Genomic DNA, 25415 nt, shown 5'->3' on the forward strand with positions numbered 1-25415 from the left:
TTGTTTTTCAAGACAGAGGCTCTCACTGCCCCTAGAATGTGTCAGTATGTTAGGTTGTCACCGAACCAGAGTGATCCTCCTTTCTACTCCCCATTGCTGGGATTACAGGTCCACATCACACCTGTTTTTACATGGATTCCTGGAGATTGAATTCCAATCCCTATGCGTATATAGAAAACACTTTGTTGACTGAGTCATCTCCTACCTTCAAAGAGAACTTGAATTCAATTCAATGTCTTACAATAATACTAGTGGTTATATTCAGGTGAAGCCCCTGAGGTGTTTGTGACTCAAGGAGTTCACCTACAGAGGAAGCAACATTGAGGTCAAGTGTGATGTAAGGAATATTTATATAAGACACTAGTGCTCTGCCTGGTGGGTATCCACTTCTCTTCTCACAACACTGCAGTGGCCTTGGAGACTATGCTGAAAGAAGATGGATGATCAGAGCATCCTGCATCCTCTGAAATACCTGCTACCAGGTATTTCAAAGCTCATGCTGAGGGAATGCACAAATAGTCACTTAGCTCCAGTCTAAGAGAGAGGGAACCTCTTAAATGTTTTCCTATCCTGACTACTTTTTACCTGACAGAGGGTTACATGGCCAGGTATACAAGTATACAAAAGCAGATATACAAATCAAGTAATTTAATCTATAATAAAGCATGTGTGTGTATCTCCCTCTGCCCCCTCTCTCTCTCTATCTATATGTATACATACATATAATATATATGTATATACTGTGCATAAAAAAGCTATTAAAAACAAATAAAACATGTACTAATGAGATAAATGCCTTTTCTGTCTCACATGTAGAAGTAAATCTTGACTGATATTTGATACTGCAAGATGGAGCATCTTCAATGGTCTTCAAAGTTGACTGATATTTTAATTTTGTGATTGTCAGTGATGAGAAGAACATGACCTTCTATAAGCATGCTTATAAAATGGTGAAGGTATATTTAGGGCCATTTCAGAAATTATTGGAAATTATGTCCTGACAATAAGTCAAAATGAATTCATCAGTTTTATGAAATTTAAGATAGGAACCCAAATAACAAATTTTAAAGATAAATGTTAACTCAACAGAAGCCAAAGCTAGAATAATTTGACACTTCTATGCTGAGGAGGGCAAATATTAAAACTCTGTGCCTTTCATTATTAAATCATTATGTGATCTTAAGAGCAGACTACTTGATATGCCAATAAAAATATTATAATTTGGGTCTGGTGAATTGGGTCAGTGTTTCAGAGAACATACTGCTTCTGCACAGGGCCTGAGTTCAGATCCTATCCCACGTTCAAAAGCTTACAGCCATCTGCACTCCAGTTCCAGGGAATCTGATATCCTTTTCCGGGCTCCCAGACACCTGCACTCATGAAATATACCCCCAGACATTGAACTCATGTAGATATACCCCCCAGACAGCTGCACTCATGCACATATACCCCCATGCACCTACAGTCATGCACACATACTCCCAGACACATGCACTCATGCATATATACCCCCAAGAACCTGCACTCATGCAGATACACCCCCAGGCACCTGCACTCATGCAGATACACTCCCAGGCACCTGCACTCATGCACATATACCCCAGACGCCTGCACTAATGCACGTACACCCCCATGATCTGCACTCATGCACATTTACAGACACAGTCACAGATACAGACACAATTAAAGCTAAAAAACTGTGATTTGAATAGTCTCAGATTCCAGCCAAGGTGTTTCAGACAGTGCTGATAGTGTGGCCCTGTGATTCAGAATGCACAATGCAGTGTGTATTTATTGTATGTTCAGACAGAGCCAACAGCCTTATCAGTGCAATGTATGAATTGTTCATTCTGTTTCAAGACTGCAGTACCAAAGTCACAGGATGTAACATGAATGATCAACGGGGTGGGGGGGGTGGGGTGCAAAGGGAACATTCAGAATTCACTATGTGTTTATTTATGAAACATATTTTGATGGTCTCTTGACAAGAAAACTTGTCCTCTTAGTGGTACCATGTCCAGCCTTCGAATAGGTCCTGGGGACCCTCTCACATTCTCATACTTTCCCAGCCATGACTTCCCGGCTGAGCCATGCCTCCAGCCCAATTAGCTTCATATTAAACTTGTCTATGGAAAGTTTTATGTTCTGTCTTTGTTCAACCATTTCTGTTTTATCATTTATTTATTTTTTCTCAAATAACTTTTGACATGGTCTTAGATGGTATGTTTATATTTGGGATCCATGACAGTGAGTCAAATATGCTGCCATGCTCTGAAGGTATCTAAGGTGAGCCTAAAGGATATGTCCTTAATGCTTAACCTTTCTAGGAAACTGTTGGCCTTAAAGAGCTCAAATCTTTAAGGAAGCATTTCCTCTGAGTGGGAAAATTATGGATATTGTTTTCATGTAAACCTAGTTGAGCCACAGAGGTCTCTATCTATTGGCTGATGTCATACCCAAAGACATGTTATGAGAAGCAAATTACAACAGTTGAAAGTCATTTATTTTTAATTATGCTTGGGTTTTTCCCCTTTTTTTGGTTTTTCAATACAGGATTTATCTATGTAACACTCCTGATTGTCCTGGAACTCCCTTTGTAGACCAGGCTGGTCTCAAACTCATTAAAGTTTGCCTTCCTCTGACTATCAAATGCTGGGATTAAAGGCATGTGCCACTATTACCCTGCTCCTTTTTATATTTTACATGTGTATATGTGTGTGTGTGTATACACACATGTGCTCATTCTATATGCACAGAAGTCAGAAGATAACTTGATAAAGGAGGGTCATCTGTCTATGTGTTACTTTCATTAGTTAATAAAGAAACTGCCTTGGCCCTTTAGTAGGACAGAAAATTAGGTAGGCGGAGTAAACAGAACAGAATGCTTGGGGGAAGAAGGCAATGAGGCAGGTGTCATGACTCTCCTCTACGAGACAGACACAGGTTAAGATCTTTCCCGGTAAGCCACCACCTCGTGGTGCTACACAGATTACTAAATATGGGTTAAAGAAAGATGTGAGAATTAGCCAATAAAAGGCTAAAACTAATGGGCCAAGTAGTGTTTAAATGAATACAATTTGTGTGTTGTTATTTCAGGTGTAAATCTAGCCGTGCGGGAGCTGGGTGGAGGGACACAGCCCGCTGCTCCTTCTACATTAACTTCCAATGTCAGTACTTACCTTTCACTTTGTTTGAGGTAGGTCTCTTTGTTTGTTATTTTCATTGTACTCTAGACAAGTTAGCTTCTGACTACCCTCCTTGTCTCTACCTCACATCTCCCCATAGAATTGCAGATGTTCTGTATTACTTGTCTGACATTGATTGTTAGAATTGTATGGTATTTTAACCCACTATATCATCACCTTATCCCCAGCACTGTTTTTTAAGACAGTCTCTTAAGCATCCCAGGCTGGTCTAAAACTTAGTATATAACTGTATACATATAACATATAACAGTATAGGGTATGACTCTATATTGCGGATTATCCTGCTTCTATACCTGGGTTTAAAGATACACACCGCTACATCCACTTTAGGTGGTTCTGGGGATCCAACCATGGGTTTCCTGAATCCTACATCTTTCCAACTGAGCCATGTCCCTGTGTTCTCCTTCCTGGTTTCTGTCACAATGTTCATGTAATTCATCCCACATAATGAGCATGACAATAGCACATGAATCTTAGAATCCCTTTGTACATCAAAGAAAACAAGATAAAACTGAGGTGGACATTAGTTTAGTTCATATAATTATAATTTTTAATGAATATTAAGATTTTAGATTTTATTTCTGAAAAGTTTTATGGCTCAATAAACCTCTCCATGGATGCAATAATCCAAAACAAATCAAATTAGAAAGAGGCCCAGGTTTAATGGATTCCAGTGCTCCGAGGTGACCTTCAGGCCCTCAGAAAGGAGATGGGGAAGGAAGACCAGGAAACCACGTGTTTGTTCTCTGAGGGACAGTTTAAATACCCTGTGGGAGTGGTCTTCAGTCCTTCTAGAGAGGGCTCACCATTTGGGGGGCTTTCTCTGAGGTGGAGTACGGACTGAGACAACTCCCAGAGGAGGGGGTTTGGGATAGAACTTTCCACCCAAATATTCCAGAGTTTTTGGATATATGGATGCCAGGGGCTGAGGTGAAGCCTTACCCAAACAATTTCATTTAATAATCTCAAAAAAGCTGTGGCAGTTGGTTAGATGGCTCAGCAAGTAAAAGCACTTCCCATAGCAATGTGATGACCTGAGTTCAAACACAGGTCTGTGCAAAAGTCTGTGAGGTCGGTGGAGTCTATAATCCCAGCAGATTACAGGGGAAGCAGAGACGGGAATCCATTGAAAGGGCATAGATGAAGTTCAGCTGCAGAAGCAATGAGAGACCCTGCCTCGGAGACAAAAGAGGAAGGAAAGCTCACTGACAAAAGTTATTTTGTAACCTCCACATATGTGCCAGAACATCCATGCACCCAATTTTCCCTCACGAAATAAATAAACCATTTAAAAATAACTATAAGTTAAAAGATTCTGTTGATTTTGATTCCAATCTTAATCAACTTTGATTTTATTGGTGTGTGTGTGTGTGTGTGTGTGTGTTTAATATACACAGTATGAGGGAAATATGATTTATATACACAATGGACTTTTTCCAGATATAAACAAAAAGGAAGTGTGTATGCCAATGTCAACTGGTGTTTTTGTCTTTTAGGTCTTAACTAGGAAACTGTATTGAAATTTCAAGGCTACAACTTCCCTGGCACATACAGGAGACACTATTTCAGAGTTCTTTCCAATACCTCTCCCATGGTTCCCTGTCTCTTTGAAGTTGGACTTGTGTTTTTGATGTATGATTGGAGTTGGGTATCCCATAGTCAGTTGTTCTCTGCAGTTTGACTAGTTGAGGCTTTTTGCGATGGTCTTCTTTTGGGGGAAATTTCACAAAGCACCACTGCTCAATGCAGAGTTATAGGTAATGAATGACTGTTGAGATAAGAAGAATCAGTATGTGCAAGGATGAGCCCCCGATAGACAATGCAATCCAAAGTGGCCAGTCCTAAGCACTAAATGAACTCAGTAGGATGTATTTATAAATGTATGTGTATATATGTAGTAATAATAAAGAATTAGAGGCTGCAAATTTGAGGAGGAGTAGAGAGTAGGACATGGCACAATTTGGAAGGAGGAGAGGGGATCAGGGAAATGATATAACATAATGTTCATATATGAAATTCTCAAAAATTAAGGAAAATATTTTTAAAAAGAAAAAAGAAGTTATAACACTTTCAGGAAGTTGTATACAACTGGAGACAATCATACCAAGCAAATGAAGCCAATTGCAGATGTTTTTCTCTCTTGTTTGCAGTTCTAAGATTTTATATAGGTACATAAAGTTATACAAACACACACACACACACACACACACACACAGAGAGAGAGAGAGAGAGAGAGAGAGAGAGAGAGAGAGAGAGAGAGAGAGAGAGAGAGAGAGAGAGAGAGAGACCTGCAAAACTCCAAAACTGTGTAGGTGGGAGTGGAGATCAACAGAAAGGAGAATGTGGTAGGAAAATAGGGTGGGAGGTATGAAGGGAAAATATCATCGGCATATAATAAATACTATGTGCAAATGCTTGAAAACATTCTTTTTATTTACTGTAGGGCTTGGTTAGAGCAAATCAGAACATCTTATTTAAAACTTAATTAACACATATGTTTATTTTATATTACGTGAAAACAACATTTCCACATTAAAATAGACCTTATCTATCATTTAATTCAGACTTCCAGAAATTCTTCACACAATTCTTTTCTGTAGCAGCCAGATGCTGCCCAATCACTTCTGGAGACTGGCAAGCATCACTGGAAGAGACAGCTCAGAGATATTACCTTAGTGTGATGGCCGGTTGTGTGTGTGTGCATGTGCGTGTGTGCGTGCGTGTGTGTGTGTGTATTCATGAATGTGTGAGTTAGAAGGCCAGATGTTAATGTCAGATGCCATCTCACTACCCACCTTAATTTTGGAGGCAGGTTATCTCTCTGAACCACTTTAGGTAGACTTGCTGACCAGTGAGCCCCAGAGATCCTCCTGTTGCCACTTTCCTGATGGTGGGATTACTAGTGTGTGCTATCATGCCTGGCTTTTTTTCTGGGGTCCTATGTAGTTCAACTCTGGTCCTCATGCTTGCTTGGCAAGCAGTTTATCCAGACGATTTCCCCATGCCCCAATGGTACGCCACTGTCAGCCTCCAGGTGTGGACTAAAATAGCAATGTCCTCTTTCCAGGGCTGCCAAAGTGAGAAATCTTACTCCTATTGAAGTAACTGTGCTTGTCCAAAACTGCACGGTCTAACTCATAGCACCTCCTGTTCAGTTCTCTGGAGTTCTGACCACAGAGCAAAGGTTCATGCATTCAGTCTTGCCGTCTCTAAGTTTTATTATGCTTATTAGTTTCATCATGACTTCTTTCTCATTTTCTTTAATCTCTTGTCATTGTTTTGCTGAATTTAAATTTGAATTTCCAATGGGAAGCAGACTTTTGTACACAGTGGAGCAAGGTGCTTAGGAGATGCCCTCGAGAACTCTGTCTGCCTGCATAGAGACAAAGACACAGAGATTCCTGGGCTTCCTGTTTACATCATGGAAGGAAAGAATTTGAGAAACGAAGGAGGGTCAAATCTTCAAACTGGCTCCAGAGACTCTCCTTAGAGAAATTCTCCCCAATGCAGCAGAAATTAAAACTCTAACCCAGGAAACAGGCAAGATCAGCCATAATCCTCAGAGGGAAGCCAGACTGGAGTCACAAATCAAAGAGCAATATCAAGAAATGCTACAATAATGAGAAAGAAATGGAGCAAGACGGGGAAGAGGGCCAAGGGATGCTGTGTTTTTCTTTTGCTTGAATATGCAAGGTGGGGAGTGTGTGCCTCGAAAACTTCCCAAGAGCTCAAACAAGAAATTATAACCTGCAGAGCAATTGCTTGGGAAGGAATAGAGGGCTGAGATGAACAGCAGAGGTTCTTGGGGTTGGATTTCACTTTTAACCCTGTTGTGCTTACATCTGACAGCATCTTCCTGTAGTGCAACCAACAATACAGTTCTTTCACAGTCTATTTAGGGCAGTGCCCTGCCTGATAAGTGCTATTCCTGATTGCCTAGACAATGGTACCGGGAGGAGAGCAGTGGTAGTCCAGAAAGCAGAAGGAAGCACAGCACCAAATAAAGACTTTTACCTCTCCAAATACATGTGGGAGATCTTAGTGTTCTTCTGGTGTCTGTTTTTGTCTTCTTCTTCTTCTTCTTCTTCTTCTTCTTCTTCTTCTTCTTCTTCTTCTTCTTCTTCTTCTTCTTCTTCTACTACTACTACTAAAAAGTAATTAGTGCACATTTGACTTTTCTTATCCATAGGGCTCCATACCTATGTATTTCAACAACCACAGATTAAAACTGCTTTTTAAAAACAACTTATACATACTATCTAGTACCTGCAATGGTTGTGTCTGGACAGAAAATGTAAGGATATTTCTCAGGTCATTATTTTCTAAGCAATTCAGAGTAGCATTTACATTGTAATAGTCATCACAAGTTATTTAGAGATGAGCTAACATGCATGGGAGGGTGTGTACAGATCATATGCACAGAGTACATGAGTCTGTAGTGATGAGGCAAGCAGGCCTGCTTTTCAGCCTGCTCACTTAAAACGGCACAGCTTTTTTCCTGCTATGGCTGAAAATGGAAAAGCATGCGTTCAGCTTTTCATCAACAAGTGTTTCATAGCAAGACCTCTTAAAAGAGCTGCAGGGTTTTGCAGCTGAAGCTGAGTCAGGAAGCCTCTCTTAGATGAGAGTGCTTGCGTGCCTCTAGCAAACAGAACAGACCTGAGAAATTGCTGCTACCAAGAAAACATGCTTTACTCTAATCTTCCCCAAGCTTTCTCAAGCTTTCTGTGGATTCAGTTATCCACATGGGCGCCATTCTGTAGTGATGAGGCGAGCAGGTCTGCTTTTCATCCAGCCTGGCTCCCACACGGCTAGCTTTACACCCAAAATAACAACACACAAATTGTATTCTTTTAAATACTGCTTGGCCCATTAGCTCTAGCCTCTTACTGGCTCTCACATCTTGACTAACCCATATTTAGTAATCTGTATAGCACCACAAAAGGTGGCTTACCAGGAAGATTCTAGCCTGCATCCATCTTGGAGAGGAGAGTCATGGTGACTGCTTGAGGTATCTGCCTCACTTCCCTTCTTCCCAGCATTCTGTTCTGTCTACTCCACCCACTTATGTTCTGACCTATCAGGCCAAGCAGTTTCTTTATTAATTAACCAATGAAACAACAGATAGATAGAAACACTCCTACATCATGAGTCTATATAAGAAACGAGGATCAATGTATTTTTTTTATTTTGTAGATTTAGGAGACAATTGTATGTATATATATATATGTGTGTGTGTGTGTGTGTGTTATAGCTAATATATAAATATATATTATATATAACACATAAAATTACAATACTATATATCCCAATAATATGTTTATGCATATTATATATAGTATATATTCACATATATACATACATACAGTGTGTTTATGCACATGTGTGTATATACATATGTGAGCATGTGTGCATCTATATGCACATGCAAATATATACATGTATACATGTATATTTGTAAGTAGTAAGTATTTATATACACACATGCACGCACACACACATACACACACACACACACACACACACACACACGTCTCAGGGATGCAGCATGGTGAAATGACTGCTGTGGTCAATAATACTTTTCAAAAAGTTAATTGAAAATCTCTTGAGAATTTCATGCATGAGTACTATATTTATATCATTTTCATGCCTCCCTCTACCCTCAACTGTTCCTATCTCTCCCATACTTCAAATTCATGACTTCTTTTCTAATTACTGTTAATGTATCTGCATGTGTATATGCAAATTCACCTAATGAATCCATTTACTGTTGTTCCTTGGGCTTGGATAACCTAGCAAGAGGCTTGTCCCTGGAGAAGACTGATTCTCCTTCTTCCAGAAGCCATTTCTTAGATATCTGTAGCTTTTCTTCTATGGAAGAGGTCCTCAAGCTGTATGTCTCAAACCCTATAATAAGCCTCTCTCCCCAAAACTATTTGCATTATGATTTATAACAGTAGCAAAATTACAGTTATGAAATACCACCATATATAAATTTATGGCTAGGGGTCACCACAATATGAGGAATTATATTAAAGGATCACGTTATTAAAAGGAGGCTGAGAGTCACTGCTCTGTGGGTAGGACCTTATGATCTGTGGGTAAGACCTTGTGATCTATGGGTAGAATCTTCCCACATACACATTGACATATCAACTGGCACTGATGTGCATATCTTGTTTAGGCAACCATTTAGAAATTTTATATGGTCAGTTTCTGTTCTGAGCCACCTTTTTGGGGGGTGACTCTTGCTGTAGTTCAGCCACAGTGGGTTTGTACATTCCAAGGTAGAGATGTGAGGATTAGAAATGTTACATAAGAAAAGCAGAAATAAAGAAGAAATACAGAGACATAGGATAGTACTGGGAGGGCAACTCAAGGAACACTGAATGTTGAAGTCACCTGTGTTTATTTTCCATACACTTTTATACCCAAATGCAAAAGCAGGGAAGAAGGCAAAAGACTTCTCTAACATGTCACAAAGGATAGCCAGAACAGTTTCTTGTTTTAATACTTGAGAGTTTTAATACTAAGTGTACTTAATAAGTGTTTGATGTTTGGGGCAGTGAACACACCATAGACCAAGTATCTTGCAGGCAGTCACTCCCTAAGTCCAACCTTCTGTTTTAAAAGTAGGAGCAGAAGTATGCTTGATTTTTCTGACCTTTGGTCAGGATGGAATAGATCTACCTCTATGGGCCATCTTAATGTCCCAAACACCAAGTAGCCACACCCTAGGTCAGGATATCGTGTTTTGTAGCCATACTTGTTGTCAACAACTTTGAAAGAACAAAAATAAGCTCAGACACTCTGACCTTCAAACAAAGTAGAATAAGCTCACATTTTGAGGTTCCCATGGGTTTTTCTGTCATACACAAAAGACACTATCTTACAGCAGATGTTCTGGTCTTCTGATTCTTACAACCTTTCTGCTCTGTCTTCCAAGATAGTTCCTGAACCTGTGGTGCAGAGATTGTGTTTTAGGTGTAAAGGTTGTAGTTGGACACCTAACAGTCAGTTGTTCTCTGCATTTTGACCAGTTGTGAATTTCTGTAATGAACTCAGCTACAAAAAGAAACTTCTTTGATGGGGTAAGAGCTACAGTCATCTGTGGGTTTGAGGATAAGTTTTTAGAATATAAGTATAAATTATACTAGTTTAAGAAAATGGCAATATTAGGTTATCTTCTAGGGTCAATGACCTCACTAACCATAAGTAGTTAGCTAGGTTTTCAGCACTCAGCACAAATCCCCTTCTACGGAGCTGTCCTTAGTTTAGTCAGATAACTATTGGTTGCCTCCTAGATATAGTCACCAGGAAGGAGGTTTCTAGTTCAGTTTGAGCTCAATCGTTACAAGTTCTGTGTCCAAAGTATGTAATGCCTTCAGCAAATTTGGGAGTCAATCAAGGAAAACAAAAGTACTTATGTACAAAAATACATAGATGAGAGAATGTGTCCTGGGACTCACTGTGTAAACCAGGCTGTACTGGAACTCATAGAGATCCATATGTCTCTAATGGCCACAAGCTGGTATTAAAGACCCACCTCTATTATTCTGGAGTCTCTTTGAGAATCCTGTTCAGTGATTCACAGTGAGGTGTCCATGGGTTGTTTTCTCTCATTTTTTTTAAAAAAAGACTGTCTATGACTATTGTGGCATATCATTACCACAAACAAGGCAACTCAATTCAAAGTATGTAGAATACTTATTTGATTAACACAAAACCATCTTTAATGAACCATTTTTAACCAGTGTTCCCTCTTTCTTTCTATTTCAGCTTCCTCTACTGCTTTTTGATGGGTGCTCAAAGAGTGTGGGATTTTTGTGTTTTTTTTTTTTTTCAACTATCAGAGGTTGAGCCAGAAACATACCTAGTTTCTGATCAATTCTTATTCAGTGGGCTGCAGGAGTGGCTTCTGGAAGAAGTCTAACCACTTGCCATGTAAAATTACCAACATCAAGAAAAAAGATCAGAAAGAGTCCACGGGGACATTAAGGGAGGGATAATGTTGATTATAGGCAGAAAGAAAATAAGGAGTGGAATACTGGATATCTTAGAGTTTCTATTGCTGTGACAAAGCACCATGATCACAGCAACTCTTATAAAGGAAAATGTTTAATTGGGGTGGTTTACAGGTCCAGAGCGTGAGTCTATTTTTATCATGGTGAGATCCAGTGGCATGCAGGTACACAGGATGCTGGAGAAGGAACTGAGAGTTCTCTTGATCCACAGGTAGCAGGAAGTGAACCTTTCTTAAAGGGAGGGAAGGGATCACAGTGAGGAAATATTGAACCAAAAGAAAACTGAAAACTAGCTGGGCAAACTCCAAACTCTGTACCTCCATGTCTGATGTCAAAGCACTCTTCAGGTCTTCAGATCTCCAACTCCTTTCAGCTTTGTTGACTGAAACACACTTCTTGGGCTGATTCCACTCCCTTTCTGCAGCTCTCCTCCACAGGTATTCCATGGCTCTGGCACCTCTGACATCTTGGGGTCTCTAAGACAATCCAGGCTTCACCTTCACAGCTTCATGAAATGAGCTCTTTGGGTCTCCATGCAGGTTCACCCCTGCCACACACATCTGGTTTTCCTTAGTCACAGATGGAGATTCCATAACTGCTTTCTTCTATCCTTCACTCGAAAGCCAGAACCATGTGGTTGAAGTTGCCAAGTTCTGCTGCTTACTGGGGCTGGAACCTGACTCTCTTGTTCAATTGTATCATCACCAGCTTTCTGTTTTCAGTGGTTTCCTATGCTTGCTTGTCCTATAACTACTTGCTTTGCAGACCAGGCTTGTCTCAAATTTAGAGATTCATTTGCCCCTTTCTCCTGAGTACTTGAATTAAAGGCTTGTACCACTATGCCTGGACCTAAGCTGTTCCTTAATTCCTTTTCACAAGTTAGAAGCTTAGCTGGGTAGGATCTTGATCTGAGGTCACCACTCCCTCTATTTCTTAATCTGTTTATCTTCTTGAACACAGGGTTTATTTCCATTCTACTTCCTGGTGCCCTTTCCCCACTCAGTCTCTACATATTGTATTTTTACTTTCTCAGCTTGCTCCTTTTCATTATTAATTTTCATTAGAGTTAACACTAATAATCACATGACAGAGTCTATACTAGGCTGTTTTAAGATTTCCTTTGCCAACGCAATTAATCCAAAGCTCTTCACTTTAGCTTCAGGCAGACTTTTTGGACAAGGACAAAAAGCAGCCACATTCTTCACCCAATATCCCAAAAATGATCTTAAGCAACACACTAACATTCTTTTCCTTTGAAACATCTCGAGCCATTCAGTTTCCCACAGTTCAAATCACCCTCAGCACCGTTATCTTCCATGTTCCTACCGGTTTGGCCCATTAAGTATCACTAAAGCATTCCACTGCTTTCACAAACCAAACTCCCTGTTAAGTTGGGAGCGAAGCCCCCAGCCCCTGGCCTGGGAGTTGCAATGCTCTGGACTTCAAATCCTAGCATGCCAGGGAGGGGGTCAAGACCACTCCCACAGGAGTAACTTTTATGTAAGTTTGGGAGTAAGTTTATGTAAACTCCCAAAGGAGAAACAAGTGGTTTTTGGGTCTGCATGGGCTCCCTGCTGTCCTGTCTCCCTGCCATGAGCTTGGCCACTAGAGAGAATCATTCTTAAGAAAACAATGGGCATTTTGATTTGGTTTTATTCAACCTAATTTGATTTCTTGCACTGTTGGAGCTGCTCTTATTCTTATCACTCCCAATGACTAAATTCATTCAAACAAAAGCATAGTCAGGGTTTTCACAGAGTATCCCACTTGTGATATCAGTTTCTGTCCTGGGGTTTCTATTGCTGTGAAGAGAACTATGACCATGCCAACTCTCATAAAGGAAAACATTTAATTTGGGCTGGCTTTCAGTTCAGAGGTTTAGTTCATCATCTGTGACATGGTGTTGTGTAGGCAAACATGGTGCTGGAGAAGATGAGAGTTCTACCTCTTGACCCACAGGCAACATGAAGTGAACTGAAACACACTTCCTCTAACAAGGTCACACATACTCCAACAAAGGCCATCCCTCATAATAGTATCACTCCCTATGAGACCAAGGCGGGGGGGACAATTACATTCAGACTACCACACTGGGTGTGGAAATGCTTAATTAAGGAGGGACACAAAATAGGAGAAGTCAAAGTTTCAAGGAAGGATTAACCCAAAGGAAAGGTGTATGAAAGGAGAACATTTCTAACAACAACAACAACAATAATAATAATGATAATAATAATAATAATAATAATAATAATAATAGCATTAACAATAAAACAGAAAGTCAGAGCATCCAAGGAATGGTATCAAGTATGGTATTATTGAGTGTCAGAAAAGAAGTGTGTCTATAGTTAGGAAGAAACAAGGTATTATACATCTTGAGATGGCGGTTAATCTAAGGAATTTCTCTTAATTATAATAGTGATCTAGGGCTGGGAAGATGGCTAAGTGGTTATACTATTTGCTATGGAAGCACAAAGACTACTGGAGTTTGCAACACCAGTATCTATGTAAATGTCATGTGGGTAATAGCAGCTTATTTGTAATTCTAGTCTCTGCAGGTAGAACTTGGTGGTCCCCAAGGAGAAAGCCTATCTATAGAGTAAAGGGTCAATTGGCTGATAAGACTAGCCATACCAGCGATCTCTGGGTTTGACTAAGAAAGCCTGCCAAAAAAAAGAAAAGAAAAAGAAAAAGAAAATAAAGGAAGTTGAAAGTGTTTAAAGAATGCTCCAGAAATCAATTTCAAGCCTCCACATGCAACATATAGCTGCACAGCCCCTTCCCTACATCCACAAATATTTAAAGGTGCATGAATCCACACTTGTGTGCGGCACACACAAAAATGCATGAAAAGAAAATGAAAAATAGTCCTAATTATTAGAATAAATGTTTGCCTATGTTGCCAAAACTTGAAAGAAATATAAAAATTGTATCTGTTCACACCAACAGCAACTATAGAGAAATAAGCTTTGGAGAAGGAAGAATGAATATGATCAAAAATGTTATGTGAAATGCTTAAATAAAAAGGAAAAAAGAACTTTTGCTACATTAAAAAAACTAAGGAAGAAAAGTAACTTGAATTAAACTGTTCAATGCTGAATGGTGTTTTGGTTTTATTATAGGTGATGATACTGTAGGAGCCAGCCATGATAAACTAAATATGAACAGATCACCCAAAGGAAGTTCTTTACTTCCAACTGTTATCACCTGCCAAAGTAGGACTCAGCCATTGATAACTTTAATGGAGACCTGAGTCTCAGTAGTTTACCCTGAAGCAATACCTGGTTGCAGGAAGGACCATAAACTAAGGTTATCTGAGCACCACCTAAGCACAGACCATCTGAAGGAAATGCCTAAAATTCCAACTGCTGTCACCAGGACATTCCTAGACAAATGTCAGCCAATCAAGGGTCCTGACCCTCAGAGACCCTTCACCCCCACCTTTACTACTATAAAAACCCTACTCTAACTGAGTTCAGGGCTTTCCATTTATTCCAATACCTCGGGCATGCAGAAAGCCCGAGTTTGCAAACTTGCATAAAATAAAGGCTCTTTGCTTTTACATACGGTACTTGGTCTCCTTGCTGGCTTTGGGGGACTTCATGTATTTGGGCATAGCAGATACTACAAAATTGATATCATAAAAGATGTCAAGGAATTTGACTTTATACGAGAAAAAGAATATCTATTGAAGACATTGGAAAGACATGTCACTTAATCAGCAAAACAGTGTGCATGACCTTTCCCTGGGGTTTATGGTGAAGACACTGTTCATTTTTAGATAATCCTACTTTGCCAAGTTCTCACCCACTGTTTTTGCTGCCTTTCACTGGATTACAAGTCTCTGTCTCCTTCGTGGCAAGGGCAAAATCTAATTATTTCTAATATCCCCAGCACCTAATGTAATAAGACCTAGCAGGTTTTCAATACATTGTTGACTGAAAATCTAATTGACAGCCATTGCAAAGAAAGTGGAGAAGGGCCACACTACACCTCACATAAGATCACCAAAGCCACATCATAGTGTTTCCTTCCTTGAGACCTTAGACCACTGAAGACCCCAACATTCTTTTATTTCATGACAGGAAAAGACTGCCAGTGTATCTGACTTTTGAGTGAGAGCACACCACAGAGTCTTGTATTAGCTTCCTGTTGCTGTGATAAAACACACTGCAAAAAAGCAGCTCAAGGAAGGAAGGATTTAGACTCGTTGTTCAAGGATACAGTCCGCCTTAGTGAAAAAGGCATGGCAGCAGGGATATGAGGAAGCTGCTTCCATGTTTTCCTATAGTCAGGAAAAGAAAGAGGAAATGCTAGCAGTACTTGGTTCTTTTTCTCCTTTTTGTACAGTCACAGAGGGGGACAGTGATGAGGCTTTCAATCTCACTGCAATTAGCACCATCTGCAGGGGGCAATGTCCCAATAAATTGTCTCTTAAGCCAGAAAAGCCCTCTTTCCTTAAACTGATTTAAGATGTCTTTCTAAGTCTCTTGCAACCTGAAGAACTTGTCACATTGCAGATAGTTTTGCCTCATTTTACAGGTAAGAACCCAAGTTCTGTGAGGCCAAGTAATTCAAGGGTAGTAGTGTAGGAGTCAGCATCTGCTTGCCTGTTGTCTAGATGTACAATAATAAATATCTTTGACCCCTTGTTTAAGAGACACAACCTATGAAAGTGGTTGATGGGAGATATAGAACATAACAACGCCCAGTAAATCTTAGTGGGTATTAGATATTAAGCCAGGGGTGGAGAGGCAAAATGAGAGGGTGAGTCCATATACACAAGAAGAAAAGAAGCAGTGGGAAAGAAGTAAAAACTTGAGAAAGAATGGCGACAATGTACCACAGAGAAGCATAGTTTTGTCACAAGTTTATAGGGGAAGAGATGCAGAAGATATTGCAAGGAGGGATGCTGAGGAAGGTCAAACAGATGGAAAAGACCATTAAGGGATGAACAGTCATCCCTCTGCCTTCCCTAAGAAGTGGTCCAAGAATAACTTGAAGACACCGAAATCTGATAATGTTCCAGTTTCTGTGCAAAATGGTTCAGGACTTGCATATGATCCATAGGCATCATCTATGCTTTATAACTGAATTGCCACAATACCTATTACAGTGTAAGTTGATATTATATCTCTTGTTTAAGAAACTTTTTACAAATGTTTTGATCAATGGTTGGGTATCTGATTGCATCTGATAACAACTCATATAATTAAAATGCAATGTGTAAAACTCACATAAAGGTGGGTGCGTGTGTCATGGTGTACATGTGGAAGACAGAGGACAGCTCCGAGGGTTTGTCTCTCTTCCCAACTTTATGTGGGCTCCAGGCAGAGCACTCTATGTTTCCAGCTAGAGCTTCACCTGTTGAGAATTTTCAATGGGCCCAGAAAATTATTAGTTTCAAACCTTTGCATTTTGTTACGTTACTTGTTGTCAAATGCAGAGGGCAAAAACATAACACACAATTTAAAAGCAATAACTTCCCTTCCCCCAGAGGAGAGGGATAGATTTTTAGGGGGTTGTGGATGAGTCTGCCTGCGTGTATAGCTTAACACTGAACACACTGCAGACAGTTAACAAGCACTTTGCTTCTCTACCCCACAAGTGCCTCTTGAAGAACATAGTTTTGCAAGAAGAAGGAAAAGAGAGCAACAGTCCTGGAAGGTAAGTGGTGTGTCATTTTAAGCTATGCTGTATGTTGAAGCAGTTTGCAAATGTGTGCATATATATGCGTTCTCCCAGCATGGGTGGTAATGGCTGAGCTGACTGTGTGCACTGAAGTAGGCAGGCTGGAAACGAGGACTTCAAAGAGATGAGCAAGTCAGCCATGGCTCAGAACTCCCTTTGCTTTAAGTAATATCATTTCCCTGTTACCATGATTTGCAGTGACCCCATCTAGGGACAACGTGAGCTATTTGGCTCCATCTCCCACATGCTCATTTTAAATGCGGATCTTTAATGAGCAGCCACTAATTGTAGGGTTATATATACTGGATTTTGCTTTGAGCAGGCATCTCTTTTTACCCATAATTCCTTCCCTTTAAGAGTAGCAGCTCACCCACTTTCTAGCATTATGACAATTTTCTCTTCACTTGAAATCTCCCCTAAGTGTCTACTCCTGACGCTCTTTACTTGATGTGGCTGACATGATAATGTGAATTCTCTGCTGCAGTGAGATTTGAAAGCTGAAGAAAATATGAGAGAAGTGAAAGCAGGAGCACCCTGTGTTCCAAAGCCTACTGTGGAACACCACATGGAAGACAAAGGATTCAAAGCAAAATTGAAAAGGATTTGAATAAAAGTCTTACATGTGCCAGAAGTGAAGAGGCTGGAATAAGCAGGTGCTTCAGATAAAGACAGTGGGCATAAATCTGGAGGGCTATTTGGCTCAGATTCTCTCTCTCTCTCTCTCTCTCTCTCTCTCTCCTTCCCTCCTTCAATCTCTCCTTTCGTCTCTACCTCTTCATTTGTTCCCTTCCTCTGTCTTTCACTGTCTCTGTCTGTCTGTCTGTCCTCTCTCTTTCTCTCCCCCCCACTCTGTGTAGTGCACTTTGTATGTGTGTGCACATGCACAGATGTCCTCGTGCTTGCCAGTGCCAGTGCATGTGTGTACACAAGAGTGTGAAAGGCAGAGGAACCTTCCTGGTGTCTTCCTTGATAAGTCTCCAACTTAGTATTTAATTTAGGGTCTCTCATTGAAAGAAGTTTTAGTATTTAAGGTAGTCTTCCTCATTGAACCTTATTATTTCAGATAGATTCTTTCATTGAATCATTCATTGTTTAAGGCAGGATTCCTCATAGAATCATATTATTTAAGGCACGGCCTCTTGTGGAACCTGAAATGAAATAGCTTGGCCAGGCTGTCTGACTGGTGAGCTCTAAGCCCTCCCTATGTCTTTTTCTTCTTGGTTCTGGATTACAGGTGTGTGCTGCCATACTCATTTTTCCTGGGGGCCATGGTAATCTGAACTTATGTGGCAAACACTGGATTACTCAGACTTTTCACCATCCCCAGACTTGAGCAAACTAAGGACTTTTTATATAGTTTATAATTATATTTTGATAGTTTCAAAATTTATGGTAAGGTTAAAGCCTATTCATTAATTTGATTAATGGATTGCATCATGTTTTAAGCAAGAGAGACTTAGAGGATTGGTAATATGTAAGAGCTCAGAGTGAAAGGAAACAATCTGAACATAAATTCATGGAAGATAGAATATGATCAGGGTGGCAGCTGGGACAAATGAAGGGCCATTTGGATTCCTACAAGAGCCAGGGCAAATGGAATTAGGCTGTTCTAGAGGACACAGAGAGGAAAATAACAGAAGGATAGTATTTATCTGTTTTGCAATAATTCTAGCCCATTTTTTTCTCCGTGTCTCTGTAGTTTGGGAATGATGAAAGACGTCTCTGCTGCGTGAAAACAGCTCCCAGCCATTTGGGCTTTCCTATTCATGTGCTTAAAGGGAAGATGTGGATTCTTCTAGTTACCTGCTATTTCTCCAAGTAGAGAATACAAGATAAATTTTTGTTGTTTAACGAATATTTTGTAACTCACAATGCTGAATGAGAACAAAGCATATTTTTGTTCTTATTTATTGCAGTGTATTTCATAAAGAACAAGATTAAGTTGGTGGCCCTGTCTAAAGATTGAGCCACTGTCATGCTCCCAGTCATCTAAATTGCTGCCGTGAGGGACATTATAACCCATGTTGATTTTTCTTTTAAGGAGTTTACCAAGTTTCAAAGATGAAACTACAGATAGAAGATACCTAGAGCAATAAACAATTGGAATTCTGATTTCCTAGATCACCAGCATGGGGATAAACTATACCTGTGGTGGTGAGTATCATCAACATGACAGGATCTAGAATGACCATGGAAACAAATGTGTATCTGGCAGGTCTGTGAGGTTTCCAGATTGGATTTCGATAGGAAGATGCACCATGAATACAGGTGACACTCTTCCATGAGCTGCAGTCTTGGGTTGGACAAAAGTGGGAAAGTGAACCCAGCACAAGTAGTCATCTTTCTGCTCTGCCCAGCTGTGGCTGCAATGCCACCAACAATGTCATGCTTCTGTGACTGTGACCTTCCCATCATGATGGACTGAAGCCTTGGACAATCAGCCAGAATAAATGCTTCCTTTCTTAAGTTCCTATTATCAGAGTATTTTATCACAACGACTTCAGAACTATTGAACAATCAGATATAGTCTTTGACCTCACAAATATTGCTGCATCTGAACCCTCTTCAGTTCCAGAAACCTCCGAAGGATCTCCTATGTATTTCTAAGTGTTTGCATCTTCCATATTTTCCCTTCTTTGTTTTTGCTTCTGCAAAGCATGAGTGATTGCTGTTCTCTCTAACATGCATTTCTTCTTCTATTTCTTAGGTACACGTGCTTCAAGCACATGTAGTTGCTGGGCCGACTCCCAAGCCTCTTAATCTTTCAGAGTTAAGGGACTGACACTCTAAGATTTTAAGTCCCGCAAGGTTTAATATATAAAGTTATAAAAAGAAATCCAATTAAAGAAAAATAGAGATGTATTTTGAAGTCTAGTACTTTAAAACCCTCTACTGATACTCTCCAAACTAAGACTCCTTTTGAAGCTTGCTCCATCAAATAAAAATGAATTGATATCAGAGGGGATAACTTGGCCAATGATATTTTTATTTGGACTTTCCTTTTATGAAAGAAAAACAAATGTTTGCAAGCTCAGAAGTTTAAAAGGGAAATTATAGGAGTGTATATAGAACTGAGGGGCCTTGTGAGATGGATCAGTGGAGAGAGGCACTTTCTGCAGAACTCAATGGATCAAGTTCAATATGTGATGAAAGGAGGGTCCTGCCTCTCCTAAGGTGTGACCTCCATGCAAGGGTGTGCCCACACATATACACAATAATCAAATGTAATAAATACATAGTAATATCACTTTATGGATTCATAATATAAACATTGTTTTCATTTAATCATCTATTAAGATAGGGGGTCATTGGAGGTATGCTTGGGGTTGATATGACTTGTTCCAGTCCCTCCTCCATTCCTCTTTTTCTGCTCTCCTGTTGCCATGAGATAGGGAACTTTGCAGTGGTTTGCTCTTCTGTCCAGGCTTGTTGCAGACCCAGGCATGATGGGGACAGGTGACTTTGGACTGCCATCTCTGAAGCCATGAGCACAAATATCTTTTTTCCTTTTACTCTTTTGGTGGGTATATATGTGTATATTGTTCGTGTGTGTGTGTGTGTGTGTGTGTGTGTGTGTGTGTATGCCTTTGCCTATGGAAGCTGAAAGTTGTTGTTGGTGTGTTCCTTGGTTGATACATATTTTATATAAGGCACTGAACCCAGTACTTGCTGATTTGGATAATCTGGCTGGACAGCTTCTTCCAGGGATCTCCTGCCTCTGCCTCTTAGGTGCTGGCATACAAGTGGCCATCACATTCCCCGGCTTTTCATCTGGGTTCTGCTGACCTAAGTTCTAATCCTCATGCTTGCATGGAAACACTTTACCTGCTGAACCAGCTTCTTGGAGACCTTTCCTCTCCTAAGTTGTTTCTTTTAGCCTCGATCACAGAGAATGCCCACAGGACCTGCTAGGGTGTGTCTGTGTTTACGTGGTGTGACATGGGCATAGGCTCAGTTTTCCTACTTGGGATGACAGTTACATTTATAATCCCCATAGGACAGCATGAGTTGCCTGTAAGCAATCACCCTTATCTGAAAACACATCCGTGCGTCATCAGAAACCTAGAAGAGGGTAAAGGGGTTTGCTTGATTCGTGCTGAAGGGTGGGGCATATGGCTCATGTTTGCCATGTGAGTATGTAGACCTGACTTCAGTCTACTGAATCCACAGGAAAGCTGGGCATGGTGGTATCTGCCTGTAGCCCCAGGACTGGGGATGCACGGGCAGATCACCGTTGGAGCTCACTGAACAGTGATGAAGTCTACCTGAAGAGTTTCAGGCTAATCAGAAATCCCACAATGAGAAACAAGGCAAATAGTTTATGAGGATAGACAGTCAGTTTTGACTTCTGACTTCCACATATGCTCTCTCTCTCACACACACAGCCCTGGACAAACAGACACAATTATTAAAAATAATTAATAATTGTAGACTTGGGACTAAGGCAGACATGGCTTCCTGTTTTATGTTGGATCTAGGCTATTTAATCTTTATCAAGTTATTTAGCCTTAATACTTCTTAATTTCTATAATGTTGGTCTTAAATTCTATAATACCACTACAAGGGAGATTTATTGATAAATTCAAGCCTATTAATCATAATTTGTAGTGGAGCCTGGAAAACAACTCACCATTTGTAACCACAAGCCTTTGTGTTTTCAGGAAGGTGAAGGCTTCAGAGTGTCTATTGTTTATTGCTATAGAACCTCGCAGGAGGACTCTTTAGTAAGCAAAAGAAAATATATGTTAGTCATAGAAAGCCCCTGCATTTGGTAATAAAACAATGCATTTGATAATTATTGGGGAGCAGTTTAATCATGAGTATATACATCCAAGATTTATTGATTTTGTATACGTGTGTGGTATAGACACCTATGTAGTGATGTATGAGCCCATGCTCATACATTTGCGAGGAAGACATAAGGTATCTGACTCTACACCACTCATTCTTTGCCCATGAGATGGGGTCTCTCAGTGAATTTGAAGCACTCAGGCTTAACTGGGCTTACTGGATAGTTGGCTTTCAGGATCTGTTTGGGTCTGCCAGTGTTGAGGCTACAGGCATGTTTCAACTCCCAATTTTATGTGGGTACTGGGGACTTGAATTCTGGTCTCTGTGCTTATGTAGCAAGTGCATTTGCCTACTGAGCCATTTCCTCAGTTCCATTTTTCTGAGGTGTTTTGAGGCATTTGTTTTCTCTTTTGTCATCTTGGTTTCATTATGTATGAGTTTATGATAAGTTTATTGTGGGTAATGAAAATAAAAGTGCCACATATGGACAGAGTAGCTATTTTATTAATTATATAGTATTTTGCATATTATTATATTTAATTACACTTTTGCAACAATCATCATTTATCTCCTAGCTTGATGTTTTCCTTTTGGTTTTATCTAGATTAGATATCTCACTTAGTTTTGTTTTAGATGTTCCTTTCCTTCAGATTTTTCCAATATTAAGTTTATAAAGTTTTGTAGAATTTCATTAATATTTTAGATGATCACTTATACACCCTTAAAGTTCTGAGGTATCAACCCATCTTCCTTCATTCTAAGCTTCCATCCTTATTGCATCTTTCCATCTTGTGGCATGCACACACTGGTACTCTTGGCATGGACAGAATGGGGGAGTGCAGCTGCAACTGAATGCAGCCTTTGCTGGAGAATGTTAAATCCTATTTTCTGTTGCTATGAAAGAATGTGAGAAACTTCCGTACACACAGGATAGAGATGGAGGTGTCTCAGTAGTCAAAGCACTTGCTGTAGAAGCACAAGAACCAATGTTTGAATTTCCAGCATCCACGTAGGAGCTATACAGGCATAACTGCCCATCTGCAATCCTCTCTGGAAGTGGAGATCGGATTCCAGAGCAAGCTCTGCATTCAGTGAAAAAATGAGCCTACATGAATAGGTAGAGAGAGAGCAAGGAAGTGACTTGATATAGCCTCAGGCCACCACGCCCAGGTGCTCCCCCATACACACAGGTGCACCTACACATAAGGGAACATGCATACACACATGGCTTCACTACACATTAACAGATACACGCAGGAAACAATAGATGTTTCTTTTGGATCACATATGGTGTTGACATTTGCTCAGCTTCTGTTTGGGAGCCTCATGCTGCTTCAAGTTATGGAGAAGAACTGAAGGGCAAGTGTGAACACACGAAAGAAAAGACAGGAGAAATTGGAAGAAGGTAGAGTCTCCTTCCTAACAAGAGTCTCTTGATGAACCACCTAGTTTCCTGAGAATGTCATTAATTTCTCCTGAAAATCCTGTCAGAGGATTGTTTTGTTTACCTTTCTCATTGTCACAATGTGGGACAGCTAGGGTAACTCGTCTACAAGGAAGAAGTGGAGAGAGAGAGAGAGAGAGAGAGAGAGAGAGAGAGAGAGAGAGAGAGAGATTTCAGCTCACCTTTTCCCTTTCCTGTAGTCCAAGAGTCAGCCCAGCCAATGGAAAGCTGCCACTCACATTTAGGAGGTTTTCCCACCTCACCAGCCTATTCTAGAAACTCCCTAACAGATTTGCCCAGTTTTGTTTCCATGACGACTCTAAATCCCATCAAGTTGACAATCAAGATGAACCATCATAGGGACCAAATTTTGACATGAGTTTTGGAAAAGCAAACCCCCTCTAGACCATACACAGAATTTAGATTCTCATTGCCAGGCAGAAGTGGCACATGCCTTTAATCCCAGCACTTGGAAGGCAAGAGACAGGTGGATATCTAAGAGTTAAAGGCCAGCCTAGTCTACAGAGTGAATACCAGAACAGCCAAAGATACACAGAGAAGCCTGTCTCAATTAAAAGAAGAAGGAAGAAGGAGGAGGAGAAAAAGAAGAAGAATTTGGACTCTTTGGAGTCCATCCTTCTAAGGTTTTCTAAATATCTTGTACAAATGTGTGAACAGATATTGCATAACTATAGCCTTAGCTCTGCATCTTTCCTGGGCCACAGGTTTGAGCTCCCAGCACCACTCCAGCTGGCTTGCCCTATGCAGTAAGCAGCAGAGGGTAGGCCAGTTCTCAAACTCTCATAACCTCAGATCGTACTCACTCACATGGACATCACCAGTGCTAGCTCTATTGTGCTGCCCAGGTGAGCTGTGAGAGTATGAGAATGGGTTCTACTACCTGCTGCTTGCTACATAGGGTGAGCGAGCAGCCCTGGTTCTGAAGCCCTCACCCTAGTGTTGCAGATGAGGGAGAGCTGGCAGGCTGACCAACCCAGGAACCATGCAGACATAGAGCTATGTGTTGATCCATCCTGATATCCTCCGGAACATACTGCAGGAGATTTGTGTATGTTGTTGTTCCAGGGCTGCCAATGGAGTCAGTTCTTGGTTCAGAGGGCGGGGTCCATATTCAGCTGGCAGGAGTGGACTCTGGTGGACTCAGGAGAGACAGATGGACACACAAGATGAACACGGAGGGCCCCAAGGATTTGGGCAGCCACTTTTTAAGCAGGAAGCCTGGGGATTAGAGGTCACTGATCATTTTTTCAGTCACTCTATGGATCTATAAGGTTTCACCCTAATATCTGACAGTTGATATTTTTATTAATAAAACAACAAAAGAAAATGTTATAGAAGCTTGTGAAAAGGCTAATCCTGCAGGCTCAGAGTTGCAGGCCCTTCATAACACAAAGCAGAGACAGGATATCCAAAAGAGCCTCAGTAAGGGCCCAGTATCAATAATGTAGGAGAAGCTACCTTAGTTTTTTGCAATGTGATTTCTCATTGAACCTGAAGCTTACCAATTGGCTAGACTGCCTGACTGGTGAGATCTGGGGATTCTTCTGCCTCTACTTCCCCACTGATGGAACTACTCTAATGGAGGCTATAGATCAGAACCAAGCTCCTTATGTTTGCACGGCTGGAACTTGACCCACTTAGCCCTCTTCCTAGACCCTGAGTCATTTCTTCTGCCTTCCATTTAGCTTTCTCCAAATTTGAGGCATCTATCAGATTTCTCAGGCATTTTCAGAGAGTAGACGTCTCGGCTTTTCATGCTATTTTCTAGAGGTGAAGGTGGCTCTTTCACACATTCATTCTCCTTACACATCTAATCTGTTCATAAAATTTCAAGCTTTCAAAAGCAGCAGGGCTGGGGCGATAACTCATCAGGTGAAGCACTCCATACAAGCTTGACGACCTGAGTCCAGAGACCCAAAGCACATAAAACTGACCACAGTGTCACCCATCTGTGGTATGAGTGCCCCTAGAAGAAGGTAAGAACCAAACAGCAGACTCCTGAGGGGCTTGTGAGGCAGCGAATATGGCATGCACAGTAATGAACCACAGATATCCTGTCTCAAACAAGGTGGAAGGCACTCTTGAGCAAACAGGTGTTTTCCTCTCAACTGAGGTTGCTCTTATCTTCCACATATGTATCATGACACATGGCACATACATGCCTGTATTCAAACATGGATGTAAATGCACATACATGTACACATAAGCATGCACACAGAGATAAAATAGTAATTAAACATT

This window comes from Arvicola amphibius, chromosome 12, assembly GCF_903992535.2.
Source record: "Arvicola amphibius chromosome 12, mArvAmp1.2, whole genome shotgun sequence".
Classification (NCBI taxonomy): Eukaryota; Metazoa; Chordata; class Mammalia; order Rodentia; family Cricetidae; genus Arvicola; species Arvicola amphibius.